Source organism: Neophocaena asiaeorientalis, unplaced genomic scaffold (assembly GCF_003031525.2).
Source record: "Neophocaena asiaeorientalis asiaeorientalis breed wild unplaced genomic scaffold, Neophocaena_asiaeorientalis_V1.1 scaffold125, whole genome shotgun sequence".
NCBI classification, from domain to species: Eukaryota; Metazoa; Chordata; class Mammalia; order Artiodactyla; family Phocoenidae; genus Neophocaena; species Neophocaena asiaeorientalis.
The window spans coordinates 3,687,044-3,709,619 of record NW_020174425.1 but is presented as its reverse complement, the minus strand read 5'-3'; the positions used below and the strand labels follow the sequence as shown (position 1 = coordinate 3,709,619).

Genomic DNA, 22,576 nt, shown 5'->3' with positions numbered 1-22,576 from the left:
ATAAGAGAGATTGGAGGACCTTGATATTCATAAGAAACCCCTTTCAACCACAGCTGAGTTTATGTTAATGAGGCAATTTTGAGGTGCACAGAAGGATGGGGGCTGGTTGCCAGAGGAACCAATCATGTGATTAGAGGGTTGGAAGTTTTAGTCCCACCTCCCTGACCTCTGGGGAGGGGACAAGAAAAAAGGGTTAGAGACTGAGTTCAATCACCAATGGCCCATGATTTAATCAATTGCACCTATGTAATGAAGCCTCTATAAAAACCTAAAATCATGGGGTTCAGAGAGGTTCTGGGTTGGTGAACACATGGAGATTCTGGGAGGGTGGTACATCCAGAGAGAGTATGGAAGTTCTGCATCCCTTCTCACATACTTTGCCCTGTGCATCTCTTCCATCTGCCTATTCTTGAGTTATATCCTTTTATAATAATCAGGTGATCTAGTAAGTAAAATGTTGCTCTGAGTTCTGAGCCACTCTAGCAAATTAATGGAACCCAAGGAAGGAGTTGTGGGAACCTCTCATCTACAGCTGAAACCTCATAACCTCACATGGGATTCGAACCCAGCCAGAACTCAGACTGGGACTTGAACCCATAGACTGGGACTCAAAATCACTGTCTTTTAATTGAAATCGCACACCCAGTCTCAGGACTTACTGAAGCTCAAATTCTTTATGTCTCAGAGCAGAAGGAATTCAGTGAGAGGGAAAGTGATAGGTAAGAAGTAGATTTACTGAGAGACATACACACTCCATAAACAGAGCATGGACCATCTCAGAAGGCGAGAGGCCCTGGGAGATACACATTCCATAGACAGAAGGCGGTCCGTTCAAAAGGTGAGAGCAGCCCTGAAATATCGCGTGGTTAGTTTTTATGGGCTGGGTAATTTCATAGGCTAACGAGTGGGAGGATTATTCCAACTATTTCAGGGGAAGGGGTGGCGATTCCCAGGAATTGGGTCACCACCCAATTTTTGGCCTTTTATGGTCAGCCTTGGAACTGTCGTGGGTGTGTCATCTAGCATATACACTAATGTATTACAATGAGCATATAATGAGGTTCAAGGTTTACTGGAAGTCAAATCTTCCACCATCCTGAGCCTAATTGGTTCTAACCAGGTTTTGTCATATCCTCCATGACTATGTCATTCTTCTGAAGGTTGTGCCCTACTCCCTTTCCTCCTGTTTCATGGTCAATGGGTCAGAATCACAGATGACAACCTGGACTTGCCATAGGAGTCTGAAGTGTGTGTGCTGGGACGGGAGCAGGGAGGGGGAATCTTGTAGGACTGAGCCCTTAACCTGTGGGATCTGATGCTATCCCTGACACCTGAATGCACATGAATGCCTGAATGCCTGTGTCTCCATTTTTGCAATCTAAAAGAGTTTCTCTCATACAAAGTCTTTGTACATAACATATAAATGTACGTATGTGTATGCACGTATTGTATATTTGTGTGTATGTCTATATAGAGAGAGACAGAATGTGTACATGTTTATATATATATAATTGATCTAGTGCCCATTCCGGTATGGGTATAGCCCATACCCATTCCAGAGAGATAGAAAGATAAGTGGTTGCCAGGGATGGAGATGGGGGAGGGTGAGGAGTGACTACTAACATGTAAGGGGTTTCCTTTGGAGGTGATGAAAATGTTTTAAATTAGTGATGATGGCTGTGTAATGTTGTAAATATACTAATACAATACCATTAAATTGTATTCTTTAAAAGATGTGAATTTCATGTACCTAAATTATAGCCAAACAAAGCTGTTATTTTTAAAAAGTCATTCTACGCAATCATTTCTCCTGTAAATAACATTTCCTACCTCTGCACATCAGAAGTCATACAGGAGAAATGGAGAACATCTTGAGAGGTTATCTACTTGCCTGCAGGCAACCGATGGATCAATTCCCGTCAGAAGCTTAAAATCCTGTCAACCTTTAGAATAATGTCAAAGAAGATGTATCTTTCATCCTAATCACTCTTTAGTGAAATGTTCACAAGTATGTAGCCCATGATTTGAATAAAAGCAAATAAGTAATTCTAGTTAAAAGTTGATCTAAAATTCCGGGGACTTCCCCAGTGGTCCAGTGGCTAAGATTCTGAACTCCCAATGCAGGGGGACCAGGTTCGATCCCGGGTCAGGGAACTAGATCCCACAGGCATGAGGCAACTAAAGACCCCACATGCTGCAACAAAGATCCCATGTGAGACCAGGTGCAGGCTAAATAAATAAATATTTTTTTAAAAATTGATCCAAAATTCTCTCTAGATTTATAGCATATATCTTCTGGTAGAAAAAAATATTTTTAATATATTTTATTATTATATATTTTAATATATATATACTTTTTTCAAAGCTAAGCAATGCTAATAAAGGAACACGGATAAATGTGCTGCAACTCTGATTCTACCTACGTTGTAGGGCTACTAGCTGTGAACTCTAAAGTCATCTTATAATTTATCTTCAAAAAGAGAGGGCAAATGTCAACTCATGGTTCATTTCATCACCCCCCAAAAAAGCCTGTTTTCATCAGATGGTGGTATACAGCCAGGATTCACTGAGACCCACTTCTATTCATACTCATCCACAATGGCCAATGATACGTGCTCCTGTCTGTGGAGTGTTCCAAACCACTTCCCATGTGGAGCTGCCCACTCTGAATGGATGTTTGCTCAAACAAACTCTTAAAATTTCTAACATGCCTCCATTTATCTTTTAGCAAAGTCAACCTCGCTAGCGTTCTGTGAGATATTAATGGGAGTTCCACAGAAGAAAACAAAACAAAACCTTCTCAGCATTAGCAATATTTCCTCTCAAATTACTCTAGAAGATGTATAAGAGAAATATCAAACACATAGGTATCCCTTTTTTGTGTGTGTGATAATTTCCCTTTAAAAAAAGTACGGCAAGAATGTCAAACAGTCAAGTGAAATGATGTAACAGTCAAGATCATGTGATGTCAGGTCTGCCATCGCTACACAAGCTATACCTACCCAGCAGCTGGTGCCAAACTCTGTCTTCTATTATTATTACCATTCTATGTTAGGTATCTCATAATTTCAGCATGTATTTTTGATGTTACCCAACATCAATTGTATATTTGCATATAATTCAAATGCTGATAGCTTCTAACTGAAATTAATTTTTTCATGAGACCCTTTTATGATTTCTGTTAATCCAAGTCTATTTCTCATGAGCTCCAGTTGCCGTCCCGTCCTATGTTATACTTTTAAAAGTATTGTACTGACAAATGAATTTGGGAGATTCAGACCTAAACAGGCAAGAATATTTGAGCTCAGAGAATCCAACAATTCTGGGTTTTAATCCAAACTCCATCAGTTATCACCTAGTGAAATGAGATAATCCAGTTAAGTGTAACCAGCTATACCTGTCATTCATCATATCCTAGGCACTCAAAGGAGCAGAGATAGAATGGAGAGCCCTGCCTTTAGGTCATCAGAGTCCAGAAGCAACATTCCTTTCTTGTAGCCAGATTCTGACAGCAAATGGAAATGACTATTTCCCAGAATCATAGAACTTCAGAACAGAAAGGATGATGGAGATCATTTAAGTCCCCCATTCAATAGCTGAAGATCAGAGAGAGCATTGTGTTGCATATTCAGGAAGCAGTGATAAAATTATGAGTAGAACTTGGAATAGATTGTACCTCTGTCCCCAAATATTCATTTCCCTTTCCTATGAAAAGATTAATTCATTCCACCCATTGCAATGTAACATGCAATGCCTCGTACAGAAGTATATACCTCTATCCCACTGACACTGGGCTTGGTCATGTGCTTTGGCCACTGGCACGTGAAGGGACATTGCTGGCATATGCTGTGGCCAAGCAGAAGCTTTAACAGTCATCATGTGGGTTTGCCAGCTCCCTATTCTTTTCCCTCTGCCACAGACTCACATGTCCTGGAGGAGACAGCTCCTTCAGGCTGGAATGAAGAGGACACTGGAAGCAGACAAGCATATGATCCATCTTCTCACATGTCAAGAATGTGAAAAACTGTTTATTTTCTGTTGTTGTAAGCCCCTGAGATTGTACAGTTATTCATCCCTAGAGCAAAGCTGAATAATTTAGTACACAGAACCAAAAAGGATAAGTGATTTGCTCAAGTTTACACAGCTAGGCAACTAAATAGCAGAACCAGAATTAAATCTCAGTTCTTTTAACATGCAGTCCAGTGTTCTCTCCGTATTTCAGAACTCCTGAAATGCTCAATATAAACATCTACACAGAATATTTTACTGAGATATTTAGAACATCTGCAAAAGCAATTTACTCCAAGACTACAGCTTTGTCCAATTAATCATTCCTTATATGCTGAGGGCAACTAACAGGCTACTAACAATCCATGAAACTCCCACTCATTGTGGTCATTAGTGACCATACCAACCAGGAGCCATTCCCCCTGATGTGAACTAGGTGCTGTGGAGTTGCAGACTGAGTGAGGTTTGCCCTTTTTCATCTGTTGTCGCTGGCCTGGTCATCTTCAAGTGCCTGTTATCTGGGGTGAGATACAGGATTCTAGCAACAGCTCCGTTGTATAGTCTTATCTTTGGAACATATGGGCTCTTTCACACTTGGTTTCCCTAAGTAGGCCTTTAAAAGTGATGGCAAATTCTGTCAACAAGTCACACCTGTTTTTTGCCCTCTCCAGGAAAAATCTTTCCAGGAGCTTCAAGAAGCTCTTTCTACTACAGGGGCACTTTGTGTCCCTGTTCCATTTGCTCCTGTAGCCATTTACCTCAGAAGTACTGTCAAAATGTATGTCTTCAGTAAGCCCTCCCAGTTAGAATCAGAACCTTTTATCTAATGATTATGCTCTTTTTTTGGACCTTTATACCCCATTTGAACTATATGATATAGATGTTCTAGATCTAATTCAATGTTCTGTATTCACTTTTGGGTGATCTTAATCTTAGTCCAATAGTCATATTAGACTATTGGAATTTGAATGTGGAGCTAAAACTAAGTAATTTATTGTGTTTAGTGCTATAGACCTTTAAAGGCATTCATTATATTCTGAATAATTATATAATATGATTAATTAGGCTTGTCTTATGAGGGGTTACTCCCCTTTGTTAATTCAAAGTTGGAATCTTGAGTTTGGAAAAGTTGGAAGTTATACAGATTATATGCAGTAAAAGGGATTTTTGGTTGAGTAATCATTGTAGACAACCAATCTGAGCCATTATTTAGTAAATAGATTCAGTTTTTATTCCAAACTATAGGAAGGTTTTATCTTAGTTTTCCTGATTATGTCAAAAGATAATTTATTGATCTATATCTGACACTATACACCAAGATAAATTCAAAAGGGATCAGAGATTTAAATATGAAAAATTAAACCGCAGAAGAATATTTTTAACTTTGGAGTGTGGAAGGCTTTTAAAATATGGCTCAAAATTTAGAGACCATAAAAGAAGCTGATAAATTCAACAACATTTAAAAGAAATTCTGAAACATAGACACACACATACGCAAGCCAGTCATTTAACAAACTGGCAAAAAGATTTTTCAAGTTAAATTGAAAAATAATTTTTCTAATATATAAAGAGCTCCTAAAAATCAATAATAAAAGGGCAACCCCCAAAATGGGCAAATTATATGAACAGTGTGTTCAAAAAGTAGAACTATAAACTACTCTTAAACATATGAATAGATACTGACCTCACTCATTATGAGAGATACAAATTAAAATTACACTCATACTATTTTTCATCTAGGAGATTGGCAAAAATTCAATGACTTGAAAATATACCTATAGGAGTATAAACTTAGACAAAAATCTCTATGATGACAATTGTCAATATTAACAAATTAATAAATGCACAGAGAAAATTTTCCAGTAATATTATTTTTGAAAATTTACTTGACTAATATACTTGCCAATTTGCAAAATGACATTTGTACAAACTTATTCATTGAATAATTGTTTATAATACTAAAATAATGCAAACAACCTAAACGTATACCAACAGAAGGCTTTATATTAATTGTGGTACATCCTTACAAACAAATACTCTGTCGCAATAAAAGAGAATGAGAAAACTCCTTATGCACAGTATGAGAAGATTGCTGAGCAATATTGTTTAATGAAAAAAAAAAATAGGGGGACTTCTCTGGTGGCACAGTGGTTAAGAATCCGCCTGCCAATGCAGTGGTTCGAGCCCTGGTCTAGGAAGATCCCACATGCCGCGGAGCAACTAAGCCCGTGCGCCACAACTACTGAGCCTGTGTTCTAGAGCCCGTGAGCCACAACTACTGAAGCCTGCGTGCCTAGAGCCCATGCTCTGCAACAAGAGAAGCCACCACAATGAGAGGCCCACGCACCGCAATGAAGACCCAACACAGCCAAAAATAAATAAATATTTATTAAAAAAAAAAAAGAAAGAAACTACTACTTAAAAAAAAATAGGGATGGGGGGAAGGAAGACAAGGATAAGGATAGGAGACATCTCCAAATAGTTTTTATTCCTTTCAGTTTTCGAACCATGGAAGAGTGTCACCTATTTAAAGGGTCAGTGAATTAGAGTTAGGAAAGCAAATTAGATGAGTTAGTTTTCAAAGTCTACTTGGCATTAATAAGTAGAGCCTTAGATAGTTTTCTTCTTTTTTTCTTCTTAAAACTCACTCTAGAGAAATACTGTGGGCTGAATTGAATTGCATCTCACAATGCTGCTAGGCAAAATCCCCAAAAGCATGTTCTAACACATTTTATATATATGGGGCCTGAACACTATTTCCTGGTACCCTCTTAAGAGTAACTGTATGAGAAGAATTTCAGGATATAGCAGTTTATATTTTGGTATTCTGATACATTTCCCATAGTGTCTGAAGAAATAATGGCATTTTGCATTTCTGGTGAGGGGGAAGCTGTATTGGCTAGAAAATCTATTTCCAACCACAGGGTTTCACACTTGATGGCTGTATAGGAGGAGGACTGTGCTGTGTTTCTTTGGAAATTATTGTGGATCCATGACATAATATATTTTAAGTACTAGGGGTGGAGATTATTTTCTAGTCAGATCATTATCCAGGTACCTCATAGAAGAAACTATTTGGTGAAAAAGAAAAAATAAGGGGGGCCTGGCAATAAGTAGAATACATACATACATACAACAAATAGATAAGTCCTACGTATTGAATTTCTGTGGAGTGCAAGGCAGAATTAAAGGCACAAAGAGATATAGAAATTAATAGAATATGATTCCTACCAAAAAGAACTTAAATTTACTACAGCAAATAAGTTATGTAGACAATTCATCAAAATACAAAGTAGAATGCAGTAAGCTGTTAAGGAACAGATTTGCAGAGCACAGAGAAATCTCTTCCACCTGGATAGCTGCACTGTCAAAAAAAATAAGAATTGCAAAGTAAAAATTTACAAGTATTCCTTCAGCACTGTGTAAGGAAGAGGGACCTTCTGAGGACTTCAAGTGACTTCCAGTCACTTATGAAGACAGGACAATTTCCCTGGCTCTACAACTGCCTGGAGAAAATAGCCCCCAAGATTGGCCAGCTGCCTTCATTATGTGGTGATTGTTTTCACCACCAGAAATCTTCTGGTTACTGACCTAGGATGTCTTGAGACCCAGGAATACTTTTCTGGAATCCCAGACCAATTCCAAAAACGAACTATCTATCTCCATTTCACAGTACAAATTACTAAGTCTGTATGAACAGGTCTGTCATGAGTAGACCAGCATGAGAAAGGGAGTCGCCTCAAGGCCCTGCCGACTTTCTATCTACAGAAAACCTCACATTTCAGAGGCTGGGAAGATGAGCTCCAGGAATAATACCTGCTGGGACCTCAGGGAAGTGCCAGCACCAGGAGCAGCTCAGCCAGAAACAAACAAGAGGCCACGCTCAGCCCCATACTCTCTGACATCTTTTCATCTGATAGTAAATTTCAGTACTTTGGAAAATAAAATTCAGTGAGCCAATAAATATGAAAACAGGAAACTACTTTCTGAGGCAAATGCATGTTTTTACAACAGTGTGAGCAAGGCAGTTATACCAAGTCCCAGGGCAGGCCATCTAAAATATTTGCCAGGGGCTTCCCTGGTGGCGCAGTGGTTGAGAGTCCGCCTGCTGATGAGGGGACACGGGTTCATGCCCCGGTCCGGGAGGATCCCACATGCCGTAGAGCAGCTGGGCCCGTGAGCCATGGCCGCTGAGCCTGCGCGTCTGGAGCCTGTGCTCCGCAACGGGAGAGGCCACAACCGTGAGAGGCCCGCGTACCACAAAAAATAATAATAATAATAAAATAAAATATTTGCCAGGAGAAGACTGTCCAACTTAAAAACACGGTTCAGCAAAGCTCCATTTTTTAATCTCAACATTAAATATTGATGAACTAGCTTTGGGTTGTTTTTTGTGTGTTATTATTTTTTTAATTGGAGCATATAAGCTTATGTATAAATATAGCTTAAGCAGCCGTTTCACAAATTTCTATAACCATAAAACACCTCTAAAATTGTTACATCGTAGATTAGAAATTTACAAAGAAATGAGTTCTTGGATTAAAGTGGATAGCAAAAAAAAAGTCTAATCTGATCTAATTTCTGAAGTAAAATACATAACATTATGCTAAAGGCGATCTAACTTCATACAAGAGAGGCATTCATGCGGGTACTTCTGACATTCATTTCTTAGCACTGGTCTTCCTGTCTTTGAACATGTCTGGAGGACACTGTGGTGATAGCTGAAGTTCTTGTGCAGAGTCTCCTCCAGAGAACTCATCTTCCTTTTCCTCCCCTTTGCCCTTTTCTCCCTGCCATCCCTCTGCACATCCTCTCTCTCTCCATTCACACTGTTCTTCCTGTGTCAGCATCATGAAACCTCAAACCAAACTTTAAATTTTTAAGCAATATTTTCATTATCAGGTCCTTGATTATACACCCTGCTCAGAGTTACATTTTCGTTAAAGAGTACAGGTTACTAAAGTTCAACATGTGTTTGGCATTATTTTAAAAGGCGTTGCTCTCTGGTAAGCTACAAGGAAAATTTAAGACTGCAAACCTGCAAGCTAGCAGCCCAAGCATCTACTCCATGGATTCGTTGCTTCCTTGCAATAGAAGCCTTCACTTTCTTCCCTTCTGCTTTTGGTTACATCAGCTTAAAATAGGAAAGGACCCAACAGCAAACTTCAGTTATGAACTGAGCACTTGTGCAAGATGTGGTCTCTGCCCTCCAATGAGGCAGACGACATCAAAATGCCTTCAGCCTACAAAGATTCGAGGAGATCCTAGAGCAGCGCGGGGAGGATTCTAAACCCTAAGAACGTGTGGTGGAAGAAAAGTTTGATACCAAGTCTAATGTGAAACAGGGAAGCAGTTTTCATTCTGGCCCTGGTATATTCTCTCTTCCTCCCCACCCACCTTTTTAAAAAATATTTTTTAAAATTTCTAATTGTGCTGCCCTGGTATATTCTCTTCCTTTAGCCAGAGACAAATCATTAACTGACTTACAATTCTCTCTTTCTCCTTCTTTCTCTCTTTCTCCCTCACCCTCTTCCTCTTTCTATTTTAATAATACTTAGCTACCTCAAAGTGTTGCTGGAAGGATTCTTAAGTATGTTAAGTGCTTTGAAGATAAAAAGCAATATATAAATGCTTAAGTACTACTATAAAAGTTCAAGTAAATGGGCTCAGAGCATGTGATTTAAATGGAATGCACGTGAATATACAATCCACAGACAGTCAAACAACTAAAGAAGCTTCAGCTAAGACTAGTAACCCACATGACAATAAGCCTTAAATATCACGGAATGTTTTCAGAGCTGAAAGGCTCTCAGAGATCATACAGTGCAAGGCCTTCCTTTTACAGGCTGAGAAAAGGGAAGTCACAAATGACCCGTCCAAGGCACATGGAGGGATAGGGACAGACATGAAGAAACCAAGCCTCCTTAGTGCCCACCAGTGCTTCTTATACTGCTCCAGCTAACTACCAAATGTCAAATATAGGGAAGAAAATAGCATGTGCAGCTGAAATGTTGGTATTTGTTACCACACATCTGGATATTGCTAAATATACTGATTTAAGATTAAATTCTCTTTTGTTGAGAATAAGTGCTCTTCTATAGATATATCTTGACTCTTATTTGTATATTTGAAGCTGTTTTCCCATTAGAAGGCTAGTTACAAGGATCTATAACTATACTCACATTCTAGTGACCCTCCGAAAACTGGTAAACGTGAGTAAGGAAGTGAGAATATTTTCAGCTACACCAAGCACGACAACCGGAGCACTTGGTAAGAAAGAGTAAATAACCATTGATACGATCCCTAAACTGACAGATATTCTTCAGCAAACTTTTCAAATGAGACTCTCCATGCTACTTTGGAATTATATCTTTTTCAATGAAATATACCAGAGTATCTATTAACAGGGTAATGATACCCAGCACCATTTGGAACGTCGCATAACCAGAGCACTCTGGCTCCGGATGCTGGTAAGGTATTCATCTTATTACCAACCCAGTAGATCTGTTCTGGTTTAATGAGGCTGCCTTAAATTCTCTTCAAGTAAATTGGGGCCCTCCAACTTTTAGTGGGCATGAGAATCACATGGAGGGGCTTGTTAAAACAGATTTCTGGCTCCATTCCCAGAGTTTCTGACTAAGTAAGTTTGGGGCGGGTCATATGAAATTAGCCCATTTGGGATGGGCAAGTCTCATTTGTATTTCTACAAGTTCCCAGAAGATGCTAATACAACTTAGGACCTCACTTTGAGAACCAGTGGGTTAAAGGAAAGCCATGCAAATAGCAGTCAGTAATTTGTTTGGCTCTGCTTCAATTAGCTGCCTGGGTGGAAACCTAGTCAGAATGCAAAGAGGAGTTGGTAATTAACCAGGAAAAATTAATTCCTGAAGACAAGTTTTCAAATTAGCAAAGCCAAATCTGGCCCAAATCGATTTTGACTCACATAGTGTTATTTATTTTAATTGAATTTGTTGTCAACATTTAAAATTCATAACATTTTGTATAAAAATTCACCCTCGCTTCTCTCAATAAATCAACTATCTGACAGCACAGGGCCACGCGCTCCCGTTAGACAGGGCGCCATGTCAGGGGACCACACTCTCCACCTGACTCGCTTCATTTGCTCAGACTGCCTCCTGCTTTTGATTTTGTGTTACTGTGTAGATAATGAATCTAAACATCTCAAGCCTCTAAATCATTTCTTCAGTTTAGTTATCTACTGTACACACAGTTTTATTAAATAAAACAGGCATGTCACCCTCGTTTCATTTTACTGTATTCTGTTTGAAAGCAGTCTATGCATATACGGAAGAGCCAAATGGGATCTCGCATCATTAGCCAGTATCCCTAGGATTGGCCGGGCAATTTTGCTTTTTTACTTTACTTTAGAATAGCTAAATATTATCTTATCTAAGTTTCAAAGGAATTCAGAAGTAAGAAAAAGCTCAGGAATGATATAAGATTTGCTATATAGAATTGATACTCTCAAATGTATATTTTGTTAAATAGTAAAATATATTTCATTTTCTGTATCTTACTTTTTAAAATTCCTTTTTTTTTTTTTTTGCAGTACGCGGGCCTCTCACTGTTGTGGAGCACAGGCTCCGGACGCACAGGCTCAGCGGCCATGGCTCACGGGCCCAGCCGCTCCGCGGCATGTGGGATCTTCCCAGACCAACCGGGGCACGAACCCGTGTCCCCTGCATTGGCAGGTGGACTCTCAACCACTGCGCCACCAGGGAAGCCCTAAAATACCTTTTATATGTATGTGCTGTTTGATTTTATCTTACCACTCAAATTTAACTTTTCACCCTAATTTCCTTACCTTTTTTTAATTTAAAAATTTAACCTATTATGTGTACTTTTAGAGAATCATTCAAATCCATTTTGGAATAAAAATAATACTAAAGTAAATATTCACATTATTCTTCACAAACTTATAATGAGCTTTTGGGAAGAAGTGTTCAAGTTCTACTTTAGTTTGCTGTGGTCCCATGACCAGCCTCACCTGGGAACTTACTAGAAATGCAAATTATTGGATCCCACCCCAGACCCATCAAACCAGAAACCACAGGAATGGAGCCCAGCAATCTGGATTTTACCAAGTTCCCTGGGTAATTTAGATGCACAATAAAGTTTGAGAACCACTACTTCTTTAAACCATCAAATGAGTATGGAAAATAATTGTGCCTGTGCGAATAGTAAAATATAAAGCCAAAAGATTTGTGAAGGTGATTTCTGAATCATTTAAAAGTATGGTTTTTGGTCAATGTTGTTCTCTGTTTGGTAGTACTCATCAGATAGAGATTTTTCTTTCTCATTTTCTGAAAGAGTTTTCTGTTTTAGAACTTGCTTTCATAACTAACTTTGAGAACTATAAGGCATATTTTATCTGAGACAGGTATACGAGACCACAGTGCCACTGGAAAGGGCAAGAAGATTAACTTACGCTGTCATTTTGCCTTATCTCTTTTTGATATTCTTAAAAATCAAATGTCTGTGGATCATTTGGACAATGGAACTGAAGTATTCTCCATCTTTTTTATACTTATCATCATCAGAATGATAATATCCATGATGAATCCAATGATTCTCAACCATGGATGCTTTCAAATCACAAGGGGGCTTTTAGAAAATATCCTGGCCTCAGCTCCAACCCCAAAGATCCTGACTTGGTTGGCCTTATGTGGGACCAGGGCCACTGGTACACTTTTAAGAGCTCCCTAGGTGATTCTCCTGCAAAGCTGGGGCTGAGAAGCCCTGTTTGCATCCTTCTTCAGTGTTGGCAGTGACCTAAACACCAAATCTCTGATCTCAGCCCTTCTCTCCCAGTGGAACATGAAGCTATCTCTCTTCACATGAGCAGAGACAAGTCCAGTAACTAGGAAATCTTGAATAACTATCAATTGAAATGGCCTAAACACAAAGTCACTCTGTTTGTATCAAGCAAAGATAAAAATATGTGCAAATAATTCAGGTTTCCAAACACTTTCTACCAGATAATTAAATCCAAAGTACTTTTTCTTTGACTTGAAAATTTGGATAATTGGCTTATCTCTCCACCTTGCTCTGGGTTGTAGACAAAGTCCACAGCAAAAGTAGTGGATTCTGCTGCTTGCTTGACCTCAGGCAAGGGGAGGGGTGTAATCAATTCTTAATTTTACTCTGTGGGTGGAGTGCTGATACACCCAAATCTAAAAGCCTTCAGTCTTTTGTGGGATGAATTGTCACTTCTGAAAACATTAGATCTGGATCAGAATTCAGAAACAAAATGTTCATTTCTTCTCTCCATCCCCCTCAAAACTATTTATTTATGCAACTTCTGGTGTTTTTGTGACAATACTCTCTTCCCACTATTTCCTCATGGATCTTTGTTTTTTGACCTTCTGATATGAAAACAGGCATTACAGCCATGTTTTGTGGCTCTTTTTTTTCTTTGATTTAGGGAAGTGGCAAGAATGTGTGGAACAATCACAGAAGTTAACGTTTCCTCTTATAAACAAATGGAAAGGGCAACTCACCAAAGTTTCTCACTGACTTCAGCGACCTTTTCTTTAAAAAGAATGAGAAGAAAATGTAGAAAATCTTTAATTGTATGATATCCACAAAGACCATGACATTAGGGAAGATCTAACATTTATTCTCAAAGTTTCAGCAAAATTGTTCCATTGTGTTTAGCGGCATGAAGATCTGAGATGGAATTTTAGTTCTATCCACAAACTAATTGTGTGATCTAGGGAAAATTACCTAACTTCCCTAAACCTTGTTTTGTCTTCAGTAAAATGATCTCATGGGATTCTTATGTAGATTAAATGAGAGAATATGTATAAAGCATTTGCACAGTACCTGGCAAGGAGTATAGAATCAACAAGTGTCAACTCATCATTATTATTACTCTGGGCAGATTCCCTGAAGGCTAGCTTTGGCTACATTTCTCAAACTCTTCTCTGTCTACATCAAACTGAGGTATTAAACAATTAAGAAACAGTGATTTGAGATGTTTCCACAGTAGATAAAGTTATTTAAAAAAATTTTTTTAAAGAAAAGAGGGAACTAGCAAACTCAAAAGCCACAGGATAACTGGATAAGCAGGCTTTTATATTGCAGCATTCACTTTGGAGAAATAACCCATAAATACGAGGGTTATCAATCCAAATGGACCAGTAATTACAGAACATGAGGGCCGTGTCATCAAGAAGCTAAAGGAGCATCTTTCATCCTAATTGCATCGGATTCTATAGTGACTGGATTGGACTGAAACACCTGCACGATGCATACATCTCAGCAGACAGTACAGGGCAAGCCTCCATAAGGCTGTGTTGCAGAAGCCTCCCAGAGCACTGTCAAAGGAGTCAGCCCCACTGATCTATCAGCTCCGAGCCTCTGGGCAAGCAAGCAGCAACCCCACTTCCTGTTACACTCCGGATTCCTCCCTTGGGCTTGCATTCCAAGCTGCCCTGACTCTCCCTCCCAGGGACTCCTCCAGGTCACAGCCTGAGGAATTCTACGGCTGCAAGTAGACACTCCGAGAAGACTGAGGATGGGAACTATTTTAACTCACAAACAAATCTAAAAGGGGGATGGGTCTCTGCACTCCCAGATGAAAGAGATTCAGGCTTGTGAATCACTGAAAATAGCAGGAAATCAGACAAGAAGGGCCTTGTCCCAGAGTAATAGCCTCACTCAGAGATTAAAATAGGTCTGACCTTTGTCTATGGGACTGTGTTGTCTCAGTCACATTTAGCTGCTCCAGCTGAGGACTTCTGGAAATCTCCATCTGCGTGTTGCAAAACCGCATCTCTGGGTCAGGGGGTGGTCTCTCCCTCAACACAAAGGAGCCACTTATTCAGGGTGGCACTTAACTGGAGCTTGTGACTTGTAAGCCAAGAAAATGGAGTTCACTGAAATTCCAGTTGTCTTTTCTCCCTGCTCAAAGGAAGTTAGAAACAGAGAAATGTGACAGTGAAGGAAACTGAGGTTCACGAGCCAACACTGAAGTTATGTGATGGTCACCCACACATTTGCTAGCCTCTGGAGGGGCCTAAAGGTCCCAGTCTTCTTGTATGGCTTCTCTACTTTAAAAGCATATTTGGGGAGCCAACTGTTGCCATGTCTGGGGACATTGGGGTGCAGCTTTGTTGGGCAGGATCAACAGAACAGAAGGCAAGCTATTTATAGACAGGAGGCCTGGAGATCAGGAAATTAATCCTGTTTTCTACTGCTACCCCTGCCAATGAGACACTGCTTCAAACTCAGATTACTTCTCTGTGCCTCAGTTTCACCTTCTGTAACTATAAACTGGAGATAATAATACCCATTCCTCCCTGGTTTCTCAGTATATTGTAAAAAGAAATTATTGCATATGTGAGCCCTGGGGGGAAATGCCTTAATTCAAAGCATCATTATTGCTATTTCTTATTGCCCAATAGTCTCCAAAGTAATCATAGCTTTCTTTTACTAATATCCCATGCCATCTCTGTCCTGGTAACCTAACTGTCAAAAGGTGGATATCCCATTGCAAGTTTTGAAGGTTTCTGTTCTTCCCAACTTTGCTTTTAATTCACATGACATCCAATTTGCTTACTTTATTTTGCCAAACATCACTTTGCACAAGCAGCCCCCACTAAGATGCAACAGGAGCTGAAGTGACCATTCAGATCTTTAAACATCCTGTAGATGAGTTGGGGGTGTAATCTCTCCATCTCAGAGGGTACCATCTAATTAGACAGTGGTGGCCATTTCCTTTTCTGATTCACTCTTCTGTTCCTCTCTTTGACCTGGAAAGAACAAGGTAATACCGCTTAACCATGTATTCAAACCACGCCAACCACCAAGCATTATTTCAAAACTTGCCTGGGCTGAGCTAGAGCATGTGACCCATGCCATCAGACTCTAACTCCTCTAAAATAGCTCTCTGTTATTTTATATGAAGAGTGATGTGTAACAATCAAACTTGAAATTCTATTTTTTAATTAGCTTTTACTGTGGTAAAATACCCATAATTATTTTTCACATGCAGTTTTCTGGGATTAAGGTGTATAATGTCAGATGTTCTTTTTTTTTTTTTTTACTGAGGTTAAAAACATGTAACGTTAGATGATTTATCAACCTAACCATTTTTAAGCGAACAGTTCAGTGGCATTAAGTACATTCATGTTGTGCAATCATCACCACTATCCATCTCCAGAACTTTTTTCATCTTCCCCAACTGAAACTTTGTACCCATTAAACAACAACTCTCCATTTCCCTCTCAACCTCACCCTGGGTAACCACCATTCTACTTTCTGTCTCTATGAATTTGGCTGCTCTAGGTATCTTCTATAAAGTAAGCTATACAACATTGACTGGCTCACTTCACTAAGCATAGTGTTCTCAAAGTCCAACCAAGTCATAGCATGTGTCAGAATGTCCTTCCTTTTTAAGACTGAGTGATATTTCATTGTATGGATAGATCACATTTTGTTTATCCATTCATCCGTCAACAGACTTGGCGGCTTCTACATCTTGACTATTATGAATAATGCTTCTATGAACATGAGGGTGCAAATATCTCCTCCTTGCTTTCAATGCTCTTGGGTGTATGCCCAGAAGTGGAATTGCTGGATCATATATTAACTCTTTTTTATTTTAATTTTGTTTTACATCTTTATTGGATTATAATTGCTTTACAATGTTGTGTTAGTTTCTGCTGTACGGCAAAGTGAATCAGTTATATGTACACCTATATCCCCTCTCACTTGAGCCTCCCTGCCACCCTCCCCATCACACCTCTCTAGGTCATCACAAAGCACCGAGCTGATCTCCCTGTGCTACACAGCAGCTTCCCACTAGCTACATCTATTAATTCTTTTTAAAATTTTTTTAGGAACTGCCATACTGATTTCCATAGTGGCTGCACCACTTTACATGCACAAAGGTTCCAATTTCTCCACATCTTCACCAACACCTGTTATTTTCTATTTTTTCTATTTTCTATTTTTTTTTAATAGCCATCCTAATGGGCACGCTGAAATTCTATTTTTGATAAGAGAGTAGGAGATGGAGGGGCCAAGATGAAACAGGTTACAGGGCGTTCTCATATATTTGTATGAGATTTCTATTGGACAGAGTGATGAGGACTAAAACAGAATGGCTAAGAGCCGTCTCAGAGGATTGCACTTCTTCGTTACCCTTGCTCTAACTGGAGAGGAAGTGTATAAAAATGCCTACAAAGGGCTTCCCTGGTGGCGCAGTGGTTGAGAGTCCGCCTGCCGATGCAGGGGACACGGGTTCGTGCCCCAGTCCGGGAAGATCCCACATGCCGCGGAGCGGCTGGGCCCGTGAGCCATGGCCACTGAGCCTGCGTATCCGGAGCCTGTGCTCCGCAACGGGAGAGGCCACAACAGTGAGAGGCCCGCGTACCGCAAAAAAAAAAAATTAAAAAGTCAGCAAGAGAAAACTGAGCCTGAGAAGAGAAGAATGTCAGAAAGAATTTAATGCAAAGTACTCCCTACTTGTACCACGCATCTGGCATACAAATGTGCCACATGACCTGAGATGCATTTTAGTGTTTCACCATTTTGCAATTTCACCATAAAATTTCCAGATTATCGACAGAAGCAGATAAGTCATTGAAGGAAGAGTAGGAAGGGTTTTCTCAGGAACTGAGCAATAGAATGGGGAAAACATGTATGGCTAACCCCGGTCAAAGGTAGAAATTAAAAGAATGAGATGGGAAGTTAAGCCTCGAGAAACTCTCTTGCTTCTGCTCTTCCCGCCAGCAGCCCATGACCATCACCAACAGAACAAAACATCAGTTCTTTGTTCTACTGCTCACTTCCCTTTCTAAATTGCTGATGTCCTTGTTCTGCTGCCCCCGGGGACCTGATACTGGCCTGCTACTTTCCAATGCCCGCAGCCCCCTTCTGAGGGATTTCACCCATCCTCCACTCTCTCTCCTCGTTAGGCATTCAAAAAATATGTATTGGATGCCTGCAAACCATGGAAGTCAAACTATAATGGATGACTTGAGATTTTTTAATTTTTTTTTTTTCAAAAATTTTGTTCAAAGCAAAATTAGTATCCTCCACACTGGTGAACCTAGGACAGGGAAATGGGAACGGTCTGCCCCAGGTGCAAGCAAGTCATCATTGTCTGTAGAGAAATTTTAAAATTTTAAATAATATTAAGAATTTTTCAGTAATAAACTAAAAGAAATGACAAGCTCAAAGGCACACTGCTTTTTATTTTCCCTATGCTCTGCCAACTCTAAACAATGTCAATGATAAAATACTCCTCCCCCTTAAAATATCTTTCGTTGGTCCAAGTTCTAAGCAATTGCTGTGGTTACTGCTGAGTTTTAATAATACATATGTAATCTTCATATATATATAAACATATTATTCTTAAATAAACATCGTATTCTGGAACGTCCATTTGTATACCCAGAGACTCAGCTGTCCACATTCACTTAGAGAGTAAGTTCAAAATAGTTTGGAATCCTTTGAGCTTACCTAGAGGGCAGTTAGCATCTCCAATTCCTAGGGTACTACAGCTTCAAGTGTTTAAAACAATAGATTCAAAACAAACAATGATTGTAAAGACAAAGAAGGCAAACTCGAGTCCCTTCAATACCGCCTCTGGAAGCAATGGAATAAATGGCAGTATAAAGTATTTTCCTTTTTCCCAAGAAATCATTAATGTATTATATTTTAATTTATATATATATATAAAACTAAAATATTTTTATTCTGTAACTTTTATTTTTAATTAATTTATTTGCATGATTATCTGTTACGTTTAATAAAACTTTATTGTCTATACTTCTCTTCTGGCTGTTATTACTCATTTCATTGCACAATTATTACTGAAATACATTTTTCATATAAGGGTATTGAAAATGATTGGCGCTGGGTATCAAAAATACTAGATTCATGGCTGCTCTCACTACTTTTTTTTCTAATTAGTACACAATTCATTGGACTCAATTATCCAACAAAGCGCCTGATATCTGCCAGGCACGGGCTCAGCCATGGACATACAGAGACCAATAAAGCACAAAACAAGCCTCAAGGTTGGTGTCTCTGGGATACGGCATATTGGAAATCTCAGTTTATGGCTAGAGTATGAAGCCGAACTGAACATACTAATGCAAGTCTAACTTACTGGCGAAGTTCTAGACAATCCAAGACTAAACTGATCAGGTTGCTTATTTCATTCATTTTCCCATAAATGAGAGAACTGGCATATGCCCAAAAGAAGGGGTCTAATATTTTTATACCTACTTAAAAGAATATTTATGAACTTTTTCTCATCCAGTTCTGTGATTATGTTTAAGAATCACCCACTATCATTCTGCCTCCTTAGGCCATGTCAATAAGCACACAATAAACAAAGCAGACGTATGCACATCAAACATAAATGGACCTAGTTCCCTTTAATGATTTTGAGTATTCCTATCAAAAGGAGCATCCTGCAACCCTCTATGAAGAACCGTACAGGTGGTCTAAGGGGTAACAGAGTGAAATTGAGCAAAAAATTTTTAAAGTTTAGGTTAAAAATCAGGTAAAAAATATACCTACAGCAAGTCCCATTATTCTGTGGAATAACCTCCCAGGGGAACCTGTAATGGCCCCATCATTCGTGTACGTCATTCTAAACAAGGATGGAAAAAATATTTGAAGATATTCTGTAAGGAAAGCAGCCTGTATTGGAAAAGGAAAAAGAAAATGACCTAATTTTCCATCTGTAATTTTCATGATTCTGCCTTGAATGGCCTCTTCACACATAATATCTGACAATTTGGATATAAGAGACTAAAAAACAGAAAAATGATCTTTGGCCGACCCTTTAAGGCAAGAGTTTAAAAACTCTTAAATGGAAACATTCTTGACAATAAAAATCAGACTTAAAATTATGATAAGGCACGCATACTTATTTCATATACATTTACATACTTATTCAGCGTGTGTGGCTTATTTTAAGATCCAAATTCAAATGTGTTACAATGTGCTAGTCACTGCTGCAGCATCTCTGTCACTGCAGCTGATGCTGTTACTGACACTTCCTGTTAAGAGTCAAATCCCATTTTTTAGGCTGAGACAGGAAATACCACTCAGCACTGGAATACATATGAAAATCAGGACACTTTCAAAGATGTAATGCAGGAAATCAACCCAAGAGAATATTCAAATAGTCACAATGTGCCTAACATTTTCTTCCTCTTTTAAATGTTGAAGCAAAGCTTCCTGTGACTCAAAAGCAACATCAGTGGACTCTCAAAATGGCAAGTCCCATGTACGTATTATTCCTTCTCTTCACACTTAATTTTCCTGGCTTGATGTGAGGTTTCTAGGGCTTTAAAGATGGCCTGTAGAGCACATCTATGTATTTACATTTAAAATTCCATCTTCATGGAGTAGACAGAAAGTAAAACCGGCCATTAACATCAACAATTTGCTCCTTTGAGTTCCTACTGCGTGTGGGGAAACTAAGATACCAAGAGATAAGAAACCTGTTTGCAGTTCTTGAGAGGATTACAAGTTAGATGGGGAGAGGCGATGTAATCTAATAACATAAATAATAATACAATGTTACCTGTGTTCCCTTACCTGTAAAATGTAGGTAGGAGTACTTACCTGGTGGTAAGGGATTAGAAGGAATGATTATGGCAAAGCACTCAGCACAGAGTTTGGCACCCATAAATGCTGTGTCACAGGTTACTGACCTTACAGGAGAATTGTCAGATAAGCAAATTTTTTAAATAAAGGTGAGTTAGGGAGAAGCAGAGGTCAGGGAGAAGTGAGGCCTCTCTGTGGCAACTCAGGAAAGTTTCTTGGACAAAGCAGGACTTAAACTGGGCTTTGAAAAATGAAGAAGACCAAACAGAAGGCAAAAAAAGTCCCCATTCACTTCTGAAAATGGCAATTGGCAGGACTACCGGAGGTGATGACACATTCTTTCAAACTCCCTTCTTGAGTGAACCTATGGCTCTATTTCCTGGATCTTTTAAACCTGTTTTTCCAGGTAAGTACAAACATCTGAGCATTAGTTTATTTACAATTTAGTCCTCATTCAGTTTTGTTCCATTTCGAACTCCTCTGTAGCACAACCTAAGCGCATTCACCAGCCAATGTTTCCTGAAAGACATCTAGGAGACAATACCAGAAGACCCTTGGAGAACAGCAGGGAATGGGGTTTCAGAGTGGACTTTCGCTACATTTTCAACGGAAGTCAAAGCAAACCAGGTGATTCCTTTCTAGTCAGTACGGACCAGTGAGAGCCCTACACCCTTTGAGTCAGTGGGAAATGGTTTCTTAACTCACTTTTGGGAAATGCTGCCAGTGATTCAGCACGACAGGCTGGCTCCCTGGGATATCATAAGGCATATTTCCCTCACAGCCTCCCCACCCCCTCGGTGAGAGGCAAGTTTCCCAGGCTCCAGTGTTACCCGTAAGCACTGCTGCTACAATAGGAAAGCGTATCAGAGGGTCAAGGGCAGTCTTTCCTTTACCAACATGATTGAGACTCTAGAAGGCTCTTTGAGTAGATACTGCATAATTTATCATCCAAACTGGGAACTTTCTGAGAATAAAATGTGGCACTACTACTAATTGTACTATAACAGCAGATGTAAAAGGGAAATGTCCCAGGAAAATTGGATGTATGATCACCCTATCTCAGGGTCTCGAGTCCTTGCATGCTAGAGATACTGTATTGATTGTCTTTGCCCTAGAAGCCTGAGACTAGTAGGGAAAATAAGCACATACATGGGCATTTATAAAGCATTGTAGAAGTCAGGGAACCAGGAAACTTCCTGAGGCGGCTTTAAAGAGTGAGAGAAGACTTCTGGGGAGAGGGGCTGAACTACCTCCATCATCATCAGACAGTGAGGAATAGGACCCAAATTCCAGGCAGAAATGTCATTGAAAAACAAAAATATCTAATATTTATCAACCTCTTACTGTGTATTAGCCCCCTTATAAAATACTCATTTAACCCAGACTTCTGGTACCGCCATTTTACCTCCAAGGGGAAACAGTTTTAAAACGTTGAAAGAATCATGGGCTTCCCTGGTGGCGTAGTGGTTGAGAGTCCGCCTGCCGATGCAGGAGACACGGGTTCGTGCCCCGGTCCGGGAAGATCCCACATTCCGCGGAGCGGCTGGGCCCGTGAGCCATGGCCGCTGAGCCTGCGCGTCCGGAGCCTGTGCTCCGCAACGGGAGAGGCCACAGCAGTGAGAGGCCCGCGTACCGCAAAAAAAAAAAGAAAGAAAGAATCTATGTCCCTTCCCTTGAATCTTGCTACCATCAATAGAGTACAGTGGAAGTGACACTATGTGACTTCTAAGGCCAAGCAGCTTCCACCTGGTTTGCTGAAACAAACATGTTGGATCCCTGAGCTGCCAGTAAAATGTCCAGCTACCAGCAGAAACCATTCTTCAGCCATCAGCCCAGGCACCAGACATGTGAGAAGTCATCTTAGAAATGGATCCTCCAGACCCAGCGTACAACTGTCCCCACTGGCCCTTTCCTGAATCTGGATCCACAAAAGCTGGCTTTAAAATGGTTTTTTTTTTTTTTTTTTTTT

The 22,576-nt window shown here is 39.7% G+C and overlaps 1 long non-coding RNA gene across 1 annotated transcript in view; it reads right to left on the bottom strand.

Annotated features, from left to right (window-relative positions):
• The window catches only part of LOC112407391 (uncharacterized), a 442,104-nt gene that overhangs the window by 341,160 nt on the left and 78,368 nt on the right, over nucleotides 1-22,576 (bottom strand). The window contains exons 4-5 of the long non-coding RNA XR_003004736.1: nucleotides 15,593-15,785; nucleotides 14,715-14,934 (exon numbers count right to left, since the gene is read on the bottom strand). This is a non-coding gene — a long non-coding RNA (uncharacterized LOC112407391). The remainder of the gene's footprint in view (nucleotides 1-14,714; nucleotides 14,935-15,592; nucleotides 15,786-22,576) is intronic.